This window comes from Vespula pensylvanica, chromosome 9, assembly GCF_014466175.1.
Source record: "Vespula pensylvanica isolate Volc-1 chromosome 9, ASM1446617v1, whole genome shotgun sequence".
Classification (NCBI taxonomy): domain Eukaryota; kingdom Metazoa; phylum Arthropoda; class Insecta; order Hymenoptera; family Vespidae; genus Vespula; species Vespula pensylvanica.
In genome coordinates this window covers 3,599,137-3,617,501 of record NC_057693.1, presented here as the reverse complement: position 1 = coordinate 3,617,501, position 18,365 = coordinate 3,599,137, and positions in this window count along the sequence as shown.

Genomic DNA, 18,365 nt, shown 5'->3' with positions numbered 1-18,365 from the left:
AATGTTATATAAAACGTTAAACCGATAAACGTAAAGAGAAAACATGTTGTTTCATTAAAAAATTATTTCATTAAAAAGTCACGTAGCGGATTGTTGCATGATACCGACAGAACGGTATCGATCTGATCTTACATAAACTTTTCAATTATATTGTCTCTATATTAAATATGCGAAATTTTTTTTTCTTGTGTTTTATTTTTTTTTTTCATTCGTGAGAGAAGTAGAGTTTATCTCGAAGGAAAATCGCTGTTAAACGTTATCTCCGTCGTCTGGCGCGTTACGAACCATTGAACGAAGATTCAACCAAACATCTGGACGGTACAGATAGTCGTGCTTTGAGTGAATTCTAGACGCGAGTTTGCTTCCCGGAAGCATCTATCTCTTCTTACATCGTAGTACGTTTGAACGCGAGAACGAGTAGAAAATATGTGATATTTGTTGTTTGTTGACGTTTCTTGATCTCGTTACTAACTTTTAAAAATTATACCGGAGAGAGAGAAGATATTTAAGATCTTATAAATATAATCCGTTCAAACAATTTTCAAATATATTCTTTAGAATCACGAGAAGCATTAAATTTTTGAAGAATTGACCATTGGTATTTCATGAATTTGCGATATGAAAATTATTAAGATATGCAAGTATTTTATTGCTTAAGTATATACACGTATAATAGCTATTATATCTAATATATCTAGATATATTATCGAAATATCCTATTCGATATATCTATAAGTAATAAAATTTATGAAATAATTTCAGAGAAAGAAAATTACACATATATGTATTATTTCTGTTATATAAGATATAATCGATCTCTTTTTATATATTTATCCATTATAACAGAGAGAAAAACTACTATACCAAAGCAACAAATTATCAAATCTTAAATATGAATATATATATATATATATATATATATATATATCGTATTCAAATAAAAAATAATTACACGTAAAAAATTACTTGTGATATAATAATGCAATTTGATTACTGTCGATTTAAATGAATCATTTAAAAATGATATACTTTTCGAATGTACTTATTCGAAAATCAAATTTATCGTCACCTGTTGTATCTAATCGATCTTCTCAACTATAGCATAACACGTGCTATAAACTTCTCGTTAGGTTTCATCATATATGAAGGTCGTTGAAGATTTTTTAACGGTTCACAAACGAACACTTCGTGTTCGAGTTCGTCTAGTTTCTCTCTCTTTCTCTCTCTCTCTCTCTCTCTCTCTCTCTCTCTCTCTCTCTTTCTGTCTCTCTCTCTTTCTCTTTCTCTCTCTCTCTTTCTCTCTCTCTGTCTCTTTCTCATCTCGACGATTCCTCGAAGCAACAGCCTTTCATCCAATGTAAGAGTTCTCTCGCGAGACTCGACCCATAAATACGCGCGCGCCCGTGCTCCCAACACTGCTTTCCGTGTGCGTGCGTGTCTACGATAAAAGGAAGAAAGAAAGACGGAGGGAGATGCGTATAGATAAGTAGAGGGATAAGGAGAACAAGAAAGAGAGAAAGAGAGGAAGAGAGAGCTCTTGATTATAGATGCCCAACCATGATAACCCCAAAAATGAATAATGAAACGATCTCTCTTGCGCTTTTAAAACCTATGTACGCGCTCTGCATACGCCTAAAGAGAACGTATTATAAACAAACATTGAAAATTTTCTTTTTTGTCTTTTCTTTTCGTTTAACCAAATTTTACTTAACTCATTAAATTACACAAGAATAGAAAAATCTTCAGATATATTTTATATTTCTTATCCGACGTAATAATCATTCGTCTTTCATAAAATATTGACTTTCATAAAATTTGATAAAAAGAAAAAATTGTCAAAAAAAATTGCTTAAGTCATCGTCATATATTTATACTAATATAAAATCTTGAGATATTTAATATTTAACATAAGTATATATTTTATTAAATTGCTTAAAAAGAAAGGAATAACATACGATTAGATGAACGAATTAACATACGAATTTGACGAATCTCTCCTTTTATATTTTGTAAAATCTTATATCTTTCCCATTTAATTATTTTCTTCGGTAATAATCGAATACAGATAATTTATACGATATCGACGTCGCGGCACTAAAATGATCGGTGTTCGACACAAAGTGCAAACTCGCTTCGACCGCTCGTTATCCCTTTTCTCAACGAGAGGATCCGGAATAATAACGTGTCCGTTCTCGCGATAGTTCGCCCGCGAGCTCCGTTAATAATTCATGAATTATTACTCGACGGACTCCGAGTAATTACCATCTTGCACTCGATCCGATTCGAGAAAGTATATAGATACGGATGAACGCAATTAGGTATAAGGTACATCAAAGCTTTCTAGGTCGAGGGCTTCGTTCCTCTTTTCTCTTTCTTCTTTTGATTTAAGTATGTTGTCCTCCTGCAGAAGCCACGCGTCTCCCTTATTAAAAGGGAAGATAAAATTAAAGAATTATTGTATTAGATAAGAATTAAATAAAGAAAAAAAAAGAGGATAAAAAGAAATAAAAAAAAGGGAGAAAGAAGAAGGAGAGGAAAAAAAAAGAAAGAAAAATCCAAACGTAAATCATTCTCAAAACGATATATATCGTTCTCGAAGTTCATCTTCTTCAAAGATCTTTTGATCGTTCCCCGTGTCTCCCGAAGGATGTTCCATGCTATTCGAGCTACCTCGTTAGGTGCCGTATATTCCTTATCTCAGAACGTAAAGATGTAAAAAGATATTCTCTTGGAATCTCCGACACTCGCCGTCTAATGAATATATAACATTTACAGTAATATTTACTTGGAATGATGCATGGCTGCCGTGTTTCTACCAAAAATCTTATGAAATTACGGTATATATGTATATACATACATACATACATACATATATATATTCATGTATATATATTTGAAAAGACAAAAGAATGAATTATTTACATAATTAAAAAAAGAAAAAAAGAAAAGAAAACATCTAGTTCTTCTACAATATAATGGAAATACATAGATATATGTTTCAAAAATCATCATTCATCATCATCATCATCGTCATGATCATCATCATCGAATTACTCATTCATATTTTCTTTTCGTAAGCGATCTTCCAGAACAATTCACTCTCGCCGTCGTCGGCTGTCTCGTTCGGTCGTCTCTAAATACTCGAAGCGGCACGAGTGGCATTTCGTATCAGAAGCTCTCTTCGATCGAGCTACAAGAAGAAGAAGAAGAAGCAGAGGAAGAAGGAGATGGTAAGGAGGAGGAAGAGGAGGAAGAGAAGGAGGAACACGAACACGGCGGCATTGTGTCGCCGGGGTAACGTGAGACTCGAGGAACTCGAGAGAGCGCCACTTTCTCTCTCTCTCTCTCTCTCTCTCTCTCTCTCTCTCTCTCTCTCTCTCTCTCTTTCTCTCTCTCTTTCTCTTTATCTCTCTGAGAAGCGTTAATACAAAGCTCGCATAACGCATGGCACGAGCGAGAGTCCGGAGAACGAGCGTGATAAACATGTCGACGTGAGTGGACCCCCTGTAGAGGTCCACCGTCGGGGTCCTGGGAGCTTCGTGCCACTCCACCTGCCCCTCCACCTGCCCTTCCATCACCTACCCTGTCCACCTACCTGCTGCCGATCCTTCTCTCTTTCTCTCTCTCTTTCTCTCTCTTGCGCACGCTTTCTTTCTTTCTCTTTCTCAAACAGTTTTCACTTGAGATAAAAAATACTTAACTCCAGTGTTCTCTTAGATCTGTAGAAATCCAAGTAAATAGTTTTATTATCTATTTTCATTGTTATTAAAGATTCCTTATTTTTTGTGTGAAAAATTAACGAAGAGTTAAACATTTTTTACGATGAAAAAATGTTACAATATATATATATATATATATATATATATATATATATTGTACATATCTTAGTTCTTTTTGATTAGTTTTGTTTTATTATTTTTTACGCGTCTAATCTTCTCTCTCTCTCTCTCTCGATCTCTGTTTTTTATAGAATTCGAAGGATAATCCTTTAAACGAATTTCTTTAACATTTTTCTCATTTCGAACAGTTATTATCATATTATCGAGCAAAAAAGAGAAACAAAACATTTAGGGATATAACAGACGGCACTCGTTCCAAAATCCCATCCCATTTCACACAAATTACGGAATCCCTTTTCGCACCCTTTCACTCCCTAACGATTTCCGGTTGCAGAGTGGATAATACGCTGGCGCCTCTTGTCGGCTAAAACGAGATGATTGCTATAATCGTACTGGCATTTCTTCTTTCCCTTCAAGAATTCCATAAAAAACGTTTCGTTTTCCACGATCAAGCGATCGATAGGTAAGTAACTAAATACTTAACTTACTTATCTACTTAACTACACTACTTCGTAATCGCGTTTTAAAACCCTTATCATGAAATTTCTTTTTTCAATTTCTTTTCTTCTCTTTTCCGATTGTACATAGTAAGAAAAAGTAGTTGGCGTTTATCATACGGATTATCCTACGATAAACGCGCGATCCACACGAGACAAGTAGATTATTATACCGAACGATCGAGAGAAATAAACGATTACGAAAGGACGATTCTTTTCGACGAAAACAAGTTCGATCTATCGACCTATTCGTTCGTTCGCATCGTTTATGGATAAGACTCAACGATGAAATTTTCATGATGCTCGTCCTTTAAAGAGTCACATGAATTTCCTTTCGATTTCTTTCCATTTTTCAGAGAGATCGAAACGATCAGAGAGACCGAGCAAAAGAGAGAGAGAGAGAGAGAGAGAGAGAGAAATGTAGAGAAAGAGTGAATCCGATTGGTGATCGACGTTGAAAGGGCTCATAAACGCGGCTCATGGAATGTCGCTCATCTCGCTGCGCAAGTAGGTACTACCTTGGAATCGGTGGCAGTATAGCAAATCAAGTATTTTATTCGGCATAACTGGCTGCCGGCCGATGCGACAGCTCTTCATATAGGTTATCTCTCTTTATCTCTTTCTCTCTTTCTCTCTCTCTCTCTCTCTCTTTCCCTTTCTCCTCCAACCCTCTTAACCTCATCCTCCCCCTCCTCTCTGTTCTCTCCCCAACCGCCTCCTTGCATGCGGAGTCGCCGCTCCAAATGTAGTTTTCAAATGCAGTGCATCGTTCGTGAACGGGGAATGCGGTCCGAATAGTGTCCAGTGATACTCAAACGCAACGATACATACATATGTATCCTTCTTTTTCTCTCTTTCTCTCTCTCTCTTTCTCTTTTTCTCTTTTTCTCTCAGAGCAATGCAAGAACTTGTTAATATCCTCTGTTATCTCCCTATGATTTTCACCGGTCTCTTTAACGTTCGACGCCAGTTGCCGCTTCGTTACTATTGCATTCACCTTCGACGTTTTTTTTTCTCTCTTTCTCTCTCTTTCTCTCTCTTTCTCTTTCTGTTTCCCATTTTTGTGAAAGCGAGATGAACGAAGAGATAAGGGAGGATTTCACTGGTACGACGCAGCCTCTCTTGACTTGCTATGACTAAAAAGAAAAAGAAAGGAACACAAAAAAGAAAGAAACGAAAAAAGAAAATAAAAAGGAAAGAAAAGAATAAGCAAGATTAGAATGAACGTTTCAATTTCCCTCTATATCTCTCTCTCTACTATTTATTTATTTCTCTGTTATTAGATGGTATCTACCATTCCCTTCTCGCGATACGACGATTTAATCGTCTTTACGTAATTATTTCATTAGGTTTTATCAGCTTTTAGATAAAATTTCCGCCAATCCAATTAACGAATTCTTCTTTCCTTTCATAGAACGATAAGAACTAATCGAAACGTATTTATTTACTTATCAGTTTCTTTATTATTTTCATTTTATCCGATAAAGTATTTCGAAGGTTTTTAATCAATGAAAATTGCGAAACAGAGGAAAATTGTTGGATTTGAGAAGCCCTGCACGAGTCTGCCGTATTTCGTTTCCAACTCTGACGTCCTGTTAACGCAGCGGGTACAAAAAAGAAAGGAGAAACAGAGAGAGAGAGAGAGAGAGAGAGAGAGAGAGAGAGAGAGAGACAGATTCTTCAGTACGACATAGGTATCGTCCTGAACAGTTTTCAACAAATCGACTTGAATACTAACTCCAAAAAAGGACGAGCTTCTACCATATAGGAAACAAAAAAAAAGATTGAAAAAAATTTCCTCGACTTCGTCTATCATGAATTTTACGATGGTGTTTTTAAGTATCGATAAGATCTCATTGCGATCATAATTCAAAAATATTTTCCACGACTATAGATATCTTTGTCTAATTATTTTCTTATTTTCTTTTCTCATATTTTCCATCGCGATATCGTCAAATAATACTTCATTGAATGCTGGAATAACACGAAGATATTTTTTGGATGAATGAACAAAAAGTAAAAAAAAGAAAAAAAAGAAAACAAAAACAAAAACAAGACGACGCATTGTTCCTTCCAAATAGAGTCAGACTTTTTAAGCGCAAAAAGCGTGAGAGACCGCATTGAAAAATCGTATTGGAATTTCGGTACCGTGATCATAATTCAAAAATATTTTCCCTTTTTCCAAATATTTTTGTCTATTCTTTCTTCATTGGTTTTTTTTATTTATTTTTCATTCCTTTCATCGTGATATCGTTAAAATAAAAATTCTCTGACGCTCGAATAATTCAAAATATCTTTTGTTTAGTGAAACGATTAAAAAAAAAAAAAAAAACAAACAAACAAACAAACAAACAAGAAATAAAAAAGAAAAAGAAAGAAAAAAAGAAGAAGCCAATGCATTGTTCCTTATAAAAATCGAGGTTTTTAAGCGCAAAAAATATGAGAGATCGCATTGGAAAAGCGAGCACGGATTTATATCCGCGGGATATATCTCCGTAGTGTTTCCGTTGCAACCGTGCCGGCTGGATTTATGGTCTACAACCGCCTCATTGCGATCGTAGCGTAAAATCTATGGGCAAAGTATATCGGTCTCGTCGTTGCCTCCGGCCGACGAAAAATTTGCACCGAGCGACCGAGTACGTTTCTAAATTTTTTTTCTTTTTTCTTCTTTCCCTTTCTTTTTCCTTTTTCTTTTTGTTTCTTGCTTTTAAAGTAAGCTCGCGCTCGCACATGTCTCCACATCGTGTACGCCATGTACAATATGTAACTTATGTACGTCGCCTTTTTGGGAATTCATTCTTTCGAATTTCAGCTCGATAGAGAAACGTTATCGTCGACATACGTGTACATACCTAAAGGATATGAACGATAATAAGATCTTTCGAAATGGAAAGCCTCGGGAGAGATATATTTTTTAACGAAAAAGAAAAAAAAAAGAAAATCCTGTTTCAAGAAACGGATGGATGAAAAGTAAAGTGGATGAAGCAAAAATAAATTGGACAAAGACGATCCGCGTATTAGAAATATTTCGAGCGAGGAAGAGAGTAGATGATGGAATAAAAAGAAAGAAAAAGAAACAAAAAAGAGAGAGAGAGAAAAAATGTCGAGAAAGAAATGAAATAAAAAAAAAAAAAAAAAAAGAAAAAAGAAAAAGAAAGATAAAGGAAGGAAGTGTTATATAATCCGTTAGGATTCGCGACGGCGGGCCGCGCGAACGGAGCGAAGCGGCTAATTAATATTTGCAGTTAAATCTACGATCTAGATTTGAAATGAACCGCTAGCTATCCTCCAGACAGCCAGGTAGGATCCGTACCGGCTCCCTGATTCCGTTGTCCGACTCGTTGAAACCGAGCCGGCACTGTTGTTCTGTTGTTTCCGAGCATCATCGCGATAGCATTCGTGTGAGTGTTCACTGACCTGACGAGAGAGTGTGGCCGCCTGCAAAGTAGATACGATAGTTAGACGAGCTTAAACTTTTACGGAAGACACCAGACACGTTGTGCGGAAGGAAGCGTCTTGCAAGAGTTGCCGTGCGTTCAACCGTTTCTTACCTCCATTCGAACGTAATCGAACGACAAAAATTGCACGAGTTCAAGGCTTTTTTATCCCTTTCTTTTTCTATTTTTCTTTTCTTTCCTTGAAAGGTCAAAAAGTATGAGAAAGAAAGAAACGTTAGCTCGTTTTATGTTAACGTTACTACGAAGCTATCGACCGATCGAAAGAAGACGAGAAATCTCGAAAAAGATACGAGCCAAGCTACAAAACTCGCTAACGAGTTACGAGTGGCACGACGCGAGAGACAGGTGGAAGAAGTAAAGAAAGAAGAGCAAGAAAAAGAAGAAGAAGAAGAAGAAGAAGAAGTAGAAATAGAAGTAGAAGTAGCAAAAGAAGAAGAAGAAGAAGAAGGAGTTGAAAAATAATAAGAAGAAAAAGATCACGTAGAAAGGCAACATTGAGAAGGTAAGATAATTTCATTTGCCGCGAGCATACGCGGGAAGTAGCTCGAAGACGATTACCGAGGGATCCCGTGTTCCTGTCATCGACGAATCGAGATCTCCTATCTGATGCTGATTATGCGCGAGCCTTACGTGTGTAGATACGAGCCGGCATACAATGTATAATAAAAACGTTACCCGTCTTCGGGCTCGCCCTCGAACCAACCAACAACCTATATCTACTTACAACACAACGTAGGTACCAACCTAACTTCTACATCATTTCCGTGTATAAGTATAGACGCTTCTCTCGTTTACGCGATTCGAACGTGCGCGCACTTATGTATGTATCCATCTATGTATATATGTTAGAGATGTGCATCTATTATATACCTACCTACTCACATATATACTTATTTAACATCGCGTAGGAAGTTCCGGCCCGTAGAAACTCCAAGTTGGAATCAACCACGCGAACCTAGCGTCTCTGATTGGTAATTAAACGCATGACAGCCGACCGCTCATTCATCGCTCATCTTTCTCTCCTTCTTCTTCTCCTCCTCCTTCACCATCTTTCCTCCTCCTCCTCCTCCTTCTTCTCTCTGCTACCTCTTCCCTTTGTCCTACGAACCAACGATAAATGTAATGACGGTCGAGTACGTAATTAACGTCATTTTTCTTTAACCTCGACATCACGATTATAATCGAAACAACTATCTCTACTACCTATATATTGTATTAATTCTTTTCGAACGAGATACCTTCATAAAAGCTCGTTGATTTCGATTCGATCGAGATTAGAAACGTTGCCTATACCCCGCGAGCGCTCCCGCCCCCCACCCCTGTTCCTCACCTTTCTCTCTTCTTCCCTCCCTTTTGCGTAATCGCATTCGATCGTAATTGTATTTAATTACCTACCTACCGTCCGCGCACACAACAGCTGGGACTAGCACGATTTTTCATTTCGAACTGAACGCTACATACATTTTGATTCCTATGTAATTTTACAAACGAACAGGAGAAAGGATGGACGGAAATTTTCATTTTATTACCTCGGCGATCTTGTACATCGTTGATCTGCCGTCAAAGATAACGTATGTTAGACTTTACAAGATATTTCCTTAAAAAAAGTACATTTTAATTCTTTCAATGCGATGAAACAATCTGAGAAACGATGCGTTTTTCGAAAGTCCTCGTTTTTCTTTTATCATTTTTTCCTTCGTTTCTTTTTCTTTTTTTTTTCTTTTTTGATAAATGGGAACAATGCAACGAATAATTAAGATGTCGTTTCGATTTAAAACGAAGGAATTAACGATAAAATTCACGATTTGCTTATTTTTATGGAAGTATAATTACACCCGCAGTGAATCGCATCGCGTTCGTGGCAACTCAAGTGCTGATAGTAATTTAAATATATATACCAAGAAACCTCGATTCTTACATCTTTATTTTCTAGACTGTATAAACATTGTAAATACATAAGGCACGCATAATATATCGTTCGAACGTAGTTTTTACTGAATGAAAAGAAAAGGAAAAGGAAAAATGAAAAAAGGAAGAAGGAAAAAGGGAGAAAAGAAGGAAGGAAGAAGAAGAAAAAGAAGAAGAAAAAAGGAAAGGAAAAGAAAAAACTTATGTTCGCGTCCCGTGCGATATTATTTTTTTACAAAATACGCAAAACATGTTAGCGTGCACGCGAGCAAGTAAGTACTTATCTAAGTCCTTACTTACGCCACCATACGAATCTCCATTTTAATCGTTCTCATTTTCCAGGAGATGGAAATGCTGCGCGTGCTCATCGATGCCAAAAAGCGAGCCGAGCGTGGAAGCCATTCACAAACAAGGCGGACGTTGCTTTGCAAGAAGCAGGGAGAACAGAAAGTTCCATGAAACGCCGTTTGCCAGCCGTTTGTCGGCGAAGCTAATTCCCGTTTATCGCGCTCATCTGGCCCATAAACAATAACAATTACGAGTATCACTAATTTCATGCTCGAGACATCCCCTTCTCGTTCGTCGTACGTATTTTGCCAGAGAGGGGAAACTAATGAAAGAAAATATAAAAAAGAATGAAAAATGGAAAATTAAAAGAATACGTGCACGCATACAAAACCACGAATAAACATCCAAAACTTCTGCTTTAAATCCCTTTCGAAAATTATTTTTGTCCTTAACAATTTCATATAAACATCTACTTACTGTTTCCCCTTTCTTCCGGTCTCATATATCATAGATCGTTAGAATATGATTTATAACTTCTCAATAGAAACGAAATGGTTAATAATTATTTTTCCAATATGAAAAAACGAAAAGAACGAGGATGATCATTGATAATTAATTTCTAATGATTTTTGTTTCGAAAAAAAAAACATAAAAACATTTATATATATATATATATAATACATTATTAGAAAATAATGTTTATTTAAAAAAAATCGTACATGATTTCTAGGGATATTCGTTTGGAAAAAAAACTATAATATACATATTTACGTACGTAAGCACGTCACTAAAAAATATCGTTAGATTTCATTATGAAGAACGTAGTAAGGAATGATAGTTTTTTTCTCAAAGCGAAATAAGAACGACGATCATACGTAATCTTTCTCTAGTAACTTCCGCTTTAAAAGGAAACTACGCTCACGTGAGGAAGAAATGAAGAATGATTCGCACGAAAGGCAACTTAAGTATCTAAGTACTATCGTTTCGCCGTCCGGCATATAGGCAATAACAATTACGGATATCGCTAATTTTATGCGCGAGCCATCCCTCATGACCGAGCACGGCAATAAATACGAACGAGAGTGGTGGAAAGAGTGGTAGTTACCGATGTAGTTCACGGCTTCCCATTACACGGCAGTGTGAACCGTATCCCTTCTCCCTTTCTAACTAACTCTGCTCTTTTATATACAGGATGATTATGGACGATGCTTATGCTTCTTTCTCTGTCCTTCTCTCTTTTTCCTTTCTTTTTGTCTGTACGAAATTTAAAAGACAAAGACCTTCGATTTACGTGTCAATTTATATTTCAAATAAATTTTTCTCTTTCCTGTCTACCTCCCGCTCTCTCTATCTTTTTCTCTCACTTTCTCTTTTCATTTTTTAATCTCGAGTTTAGAAAAATAATCTCTCTCTGAATCCAAAGAGATACGGATCAATTCCAATCACGATGTCTGCCATGTATATGAGTAACGTTACCGAAAGCGTAGGTGTTTTGATATATCGTATATGTGATTACATGTATACCTATACACACACACACACACACACATACAGATACATATATATGTATATATTTCTGCAGGGAGGCAACTACGCGAGGCGTTATCCCACCTGCACGATATCCACGCCGGAGGTATGCCGGTGTAGCACGGTGAACAAGTATGCCCGCTTCCTTCCACATTAAATCCCAGCGAATCGCGAATCTCTCCATCTCTTTCTCTCTCTCTCTCTCTCTCTCTCTCTCTCTCTCTCTCTCTCTTTCTCTCTCTTTATCTTTCTTTCATTCTCGACGGTGAATTGCCGTAGGGCACGCACATGGGATTTCGCGCGTGGTATATAGAATCGAATCACGAGCGCAACCACGAGACGACGATGACGATCAGGCGAATGAGAAGAAGGAGGAGAGGAAAACGACGAAAGGGTCTCTTGTGAAACGGAGAACTAGGACCGTATATTTATATGTATATGTGTGCATATATGTGTACGTGACTCGACCTAACATGTGAATGTATATCTGTGTATGAGCAACGTGAATCTCTCCTTCTCTCTCATTCCATCTCTCTTTCTCTCTTTTCTCTCTCTCTCTCTCTGTATGTATAGTGCCCGTGCTCGCGATCAATCTACTCTTTCTTGGTAGAACCCACGAAGGTGCTTCTCTGCACTCGCCTTGATCTCGATCCTTTCAAAGTGAGAGAAAGAGAAAGAGAAAGAGACAGAGAGAGAGACAGAGAGAAAGATTGAGAAAGAAAATGAGAGAGAGAGAAAGAGAGAAAGAGTGAGGGAATGTTATACGCTAGAAACTGTTGATATTGGTCGAACGATTTACTTACGTTTTCAATGGAAATTCTTTGCACAAGGTGGATGAAAGATCGTAGAACTTGTTCGTGTAGAAAACATCAATTTTATTTCTCCTAACTACGAACGTTCTTATTACACATATCTACTCCGTGAAACGTGCGATAATAAATAATTTCGAGAAAAATAGATAAATAACGAAGAACTCGAACCGTCGATCGTATGTATGTACGTACAAATGGCGCACGTGATCACCTTTACCAAGCTCTTGGAAAGATCTTATCTATGTATATGTATACGTAAACACGACGTATATAAACAAGCTTTTTCGCGTAACAATTGCGACGACTTTCATCCAATGTCATTGAAACATGCTTTAAAAATCATTAGTACTCGATCGTCAACAAGTTACAAAAGTAAACATTGCAAAAATATTACTTTGTCAATGAATATTACTTTGTCAAAGTCACCTTTATTTTTATTTTTTAAATGGCATCATATATAACTTCATATATATATAAAACTACGTAGTGATGTTGAATAAATAACATTCAAACAAATTCAATGACATAGATACTTTAGTTGGATAATTTGTGAAAAAATCATTTTCGATTTAATAAAAATCTTTATAAACTTCTGCGACTTTTATTCGTAAGAATATTTACAGTTAATTATTTACGAAATACTCATAGAAATTGTGTATTTTCTATGCAACATATGGGTCAAACTCATAAACGTGTGGATGCAAAATGAACGCTGGATTTATGTATAGATGGATGGATCGATGAATAAGTGGAAATATGTGTACATAGGTGTTTATATATTATATATATGTATCTATGTATATACGTATGTATGCATATATGCAAATTTTTTTGTTACACTACCGGAAGTACCTAAAAAGTCAAGTCGGGGCGACCGTTATGCGAAACACTGTATGATATATCTATGTATAAAATCACACATTATATATAAATATACATACATATATATATATATAATAAATACATATAAACTCGTTGGATTTACGTAAAGGTAGAAGAAAGACGAGGGTGTTTCGCGATCGGTCGGAATTAGGCGCAAAACGTTCGCAGCCTGTAGGGAACTTAACGAATAAGAAGAGAGAAAGAGAAAGAGAAAGAGAAAAAGAGACAGAGAGAAAGAGAGAGAAAGAGAGAGAAGATACAAGAAGCCGCTTTAAGTGTGTGCGTGTGAGCACACGATCGTAAGAGTTGCATGGCTCCTCATAATCTCGCATATTTACACTGGCCGCCGTGAATAAAACTGTTACATTATGTTTCGGCATTCCCACGTGTGCGTACGAGATCGCCGCTAAGAGGATGGTGGATGAAGAAGAGGTTGAGGGGACCAAAGGAGGAATCCTCCGAGCGCTCATTTTTTCTCATTGCCAGCCACGCTCTCGCCATAGCGGTTTCGATTCTCTCATCGTTGGTATTAAAAGGTCCAGGTTTTCTTACCGTTTGAAAAAATTTTCATATATACCTAAATAACGTAGAAAAAAAAAAAACTCGGAATGTCGAGTGATACTTAACTATCACGTGATGAAAGATAAATCGATAGATAACAAAATGTCATCGAATGTACAAATTAGATATAATGATTTTTAAATCATTTCTAATGTCATATTAAAATACTCAATAATTTCAAATTCAATCTTCAGATCTCGACTATATGAGAAAAATTTTCGATATAACGATTTTAATCAAACGATTCGTATGCAACTAATCTAATCAATCTGACGATCTAAAACATTCTCTCTATCATTTACGCATAGAAATTATGCCTATAGAAAATAACGCAGTTCGAACGATTTTTAACGAAGATTATTATACCATACGATATAAATATTAGAAAGTCGATTCGATCGATCCTTTGTTATGATCGACAAAAGAAATCTAAATTAAGTAATATAAATATACAAAGAACTTATAAATAATCGATGTAAATGTGGAAATAATTGTACACATCGGAAATTCTTCGAAACGCAATAATTTCTTAAGTCGTTCGAGAAGTTTAGACATTTTCGGAGATAACGCGTACATAGACGTAATATTTAAAAAAAAAAAAAAAAAAATCGTAGAACGAGTATCGCGCGTTGACACACATCGTCCTATGGACAAAATGAGCTGCAAAATGGAGTCTCCATGAAAAAGAAACAGGCAATCCGACGTATAGTATAGTCTTGAGGATTACGGTAAAAGCGCCGGTAGACAACTGTTACGAGAAAAAGAGATAGAAAAAAAGAGAGACAGAGAGAGAGAGAGAGAGAGAGGAGAGAAAGAACAAGCCGAGATTTAATTATGTCCGAGAGAGTCAGAAAGGGGGAGAGTAATACGACGGACAGCCCGGGGACTTTATTACTGTTTACTGTAAAATTATTGCACCGAGCGAGCCGTTTAATCACGCTGGCTCTCGCACGACCAAAAGCGTTCGCTCGTTCGCTCGTGCGAGTTCACATACTCAAAATCCCTTTAAAAAAGATCTCACCGTAATTTACAATAAAGTCCTTTGTTAATTCGTCCGATGTTTATCGAGTAAAAGGGAAAAAATTAACAGGAAAGAAAGAAAGAAAGAAGAATGAATAGAAAATAGAAAAGATAAAAATGTGTTTAAATAAAATTTTTACGTTATACCTCCTTCGTCGTCGTTGTTGCTCCTCTGCTTGGATTATTCGCCGTCGTGAAATTTAACAAGGTTTCGTAATTACCAAGAAACAAAATCAGAAGTCTCCAACATCCAACGTGCGTCTTCTTCGACAGTGAAATGTGAACTGACTTCATCGTTATTGATTTCGTATGTTATGTAAATATACGTAGGTACGACGTTCGTTGTTCGCTTTAATAATCACTGTAACCTTTTTGTCTTTTATATACAAAGGTATATTATTAGTATCGAATAAGAAGATGATAATCGTTACAAAGAGGTTCACGCTAGTGAAATAGAATGATTAGCGTAACATGCATTGTAAGATATGTATTTTGTATCACGGTGTCTCACGATAAAAGATAAGATTGGAAAGAAACGTTCTTGTCAGAGACGTTAGAGCATTGAGACGTCAGTTCGGTAATTCGAGAGAGAAAGAGAGAAAGTGGCACATAGTCGTAAATCGTTCTAAATATATATATATATATATGTGTGTGTGTGTGTGTGTGTGTATCAGAAAGAACGAAATATCATCAGTCCGAATTATTTTCCGCGCTATTGCGATTCCTCTTCCGTTGAAAGTAAAGAGGGATCAAGGTCAAGGGATCTTAATTAATACACTTTTGGCCGAGGATTCGAGAAAACGTGTCAGTTGAATATTTTTTCACGTCGCAACGACGACGGTGTAATTAATCTGATAAAGCGAACTTACATGGCCAGGGAACGAAGTTAACTTCTTACGTATTACTTTCTCTCTAGCCGTAGGAATGGGTGGAGGAAGGGGAGGGTAAAGGTACGGGCGCAACAAACATTTACAGAGGTCACAGGCGTGAGATCTATGCAAGATTTTCGAGATATGTCGTATTGTCGTAGGTAAAGTACCGGCCGTAACAGAGATACCCGAGCGAGTGCCTATCTCTTAACGCGCTTTTTCTCCTTGCTTAGTGCGGCGGGGCCAACGTGCCCGAGCGTTTCTGCCGCATCAATTTTCCCATTCTTCTTCTTCCCCCTATTGTTTCGCGGAGCGTGCAGTTACATACATACACAGATAGATAGATACATACATGCATAGATACTTACGTATATACACGTACATAGATAGATCGGGGCGACTCCGATCTGGCTCGTGCTTCTCTCGCTAAACTCGATCCATGCTGATTTCGTTTCAATAAGAAAAGAAAACTCGTACGTTCCGTTTTCGTTTTAACAGTAAGAAAAGTTCGAGTAAAAAAAGAGAGGTTTCGTTCGTGTCTCGTCTGTACGAGCGAACGATGATATAAACTTTCTTCGTTTTCTTCCTTTCTCTTTTTAAATAGCGTCGATTCTTTTTGTCAACGAGAAATTTAAAAGAAAATGAAATAAAAATAGAAAAAGAAGAAAAAAATGAAAGAATAATTCGTATCCTGCGATGATCCCCGGCTTCGATAAAGGAAGGTCGACGATCGACGGCCGCAACAACGCGCATAGGTATACTTTACATATCGCATAACCCTCTGACGCACGCGATGACTCGAGCAAATGAAGCACGGTCATTAAGGAGAAATTGCCCATACAAAGTGGCCCCATAAAGGAGCAGAGCCTCCTATTAAAACCGTCGACGTAGACGGCTCTTTCGAACTCAACTTGCCGGCTTCCTCGACGGCGCGATACGCGTCGCGCATCGCGAAACACCTGCTTCGAGCTTCGTTCGCAAAGCTTTACCTAACTTGTTCTGGTCTTTGTCGTTACACTTCTATCTCTCTCTCCCCTGCAATTCCTTCAAAATTCTGTTCTCCACTAGAGTTACATACCTACTGTCGAATCGAATCGCGACACGAAATTTCGTTCCTTAGAAAATATTTTGTTTCTTCCAGAGAAAGAGAAACAAAAAAAAAAGAATATAAGGGAAGAAGAAGAAAAATATTATTATTATTATTATTATTTATGTACCTCGTAAACGTGTATAAGTACGTACGTACCTACGTACTTACATAATTATTCATCTATGTATGCGAATAATACCGGTTCCGGTTTCTGCGTAGAGATGTTTATCCATCGTTATTACGTCTGCCAGACACCTGCCAAAACCGATCTGCAATTAATGCCGAATGCTCGAGTAACATGCAATCTTTTTCGAACCTACCTACCTACGTATTATCTATCGATACAACGTCAACGTCCAATGGCGTCCACGATGTTTCCTTCCTTTGACTTTCCCTACTGCCGTTTCTCCTTCTAATCGCGAAAAGATCGCGTTGCAAAGCGTGTCATAATATCGGCCTCTTTTCTGACGCAACTTAACTCGATCGACGTACGAGCAATTCATCGCTTACCAACGACGTCCAATTACCGATCGATTTTTTCTTCGAAACGAACGTCTTAAAGTCTACCAACGTCGTCCTTGTGATTTTCCAACGCGGAAGGAGCCTCGATAAGATAAACGATGACTTTCGTGTTAACGTTGACGATATCTAAACGTTCGAAACGAGACTAAATAAACTGTATCAAGAGCGAAATATGTAAGTGCACCTCGAAAGTGCCGTTCGAAACGCTTTGAAATAATAGAAAATCTAGCAATGGTGAAAGCGTTCGCGAAAGAGCTAAGAGATTTATTATGTGTTTTATCATCACACACACACACACACACACACACACACACACACACACACACACACACACATATATATATTCTTATATATAAAAGGTACGAAATCGAGGGAACTCGAGATGGTTCGACGCCTATCGACGAAATTGCTTTATCACGGGAAATTAACGAGATCTCAGATTTTTAATTAATGCACTTTGCACGGCAAGAGCTGAGAACCGAGCTGCATACATCCTGAGAACCACGAAATAATGCAACGAAGTATGCGCCGCTCGCTCGTTTCCAACCGCGTGAATCGACGATCATCAAGTTCAGAACATTTGCGCGATTCTTGATTAGGTATGATGATTATGGGATATACTTTATATACGTAGCTCGTTTAATATTAAACTTTGCCAAACAATAGATAGGTATGAAGAATGTTCGTCGAATATAATCTGTCAAAATCAATAATAATAATAACAATAATAATGATTATTATTGTCATTACTATTATTATTATCATAATGATTAATAAGTCTTTTGAAAATTTGAGAATCATATCTTATAATTATTCCCACAAAAATGAATAATTTCAACCAATGTCCCTGAACTTTCGTCACGGATCCTTATTATCGCGTCGGATAGCGTACCGTAAACGTCGACGTCTCGTTTGTCCATCGTTCCCCGATCTTCATGCCGTTTTTCGAATTAAAAGCCACTAATTTGGTCGAACAATTAGCACCGAACGATAATGCACGTCGGTCATGGTGCACGAAGCCATGTTAAGGACGTTCGTGCGTGTTTCGCTAACGACGTTTCAACTAATTTTCATTGAAACCAAGCGTATCGG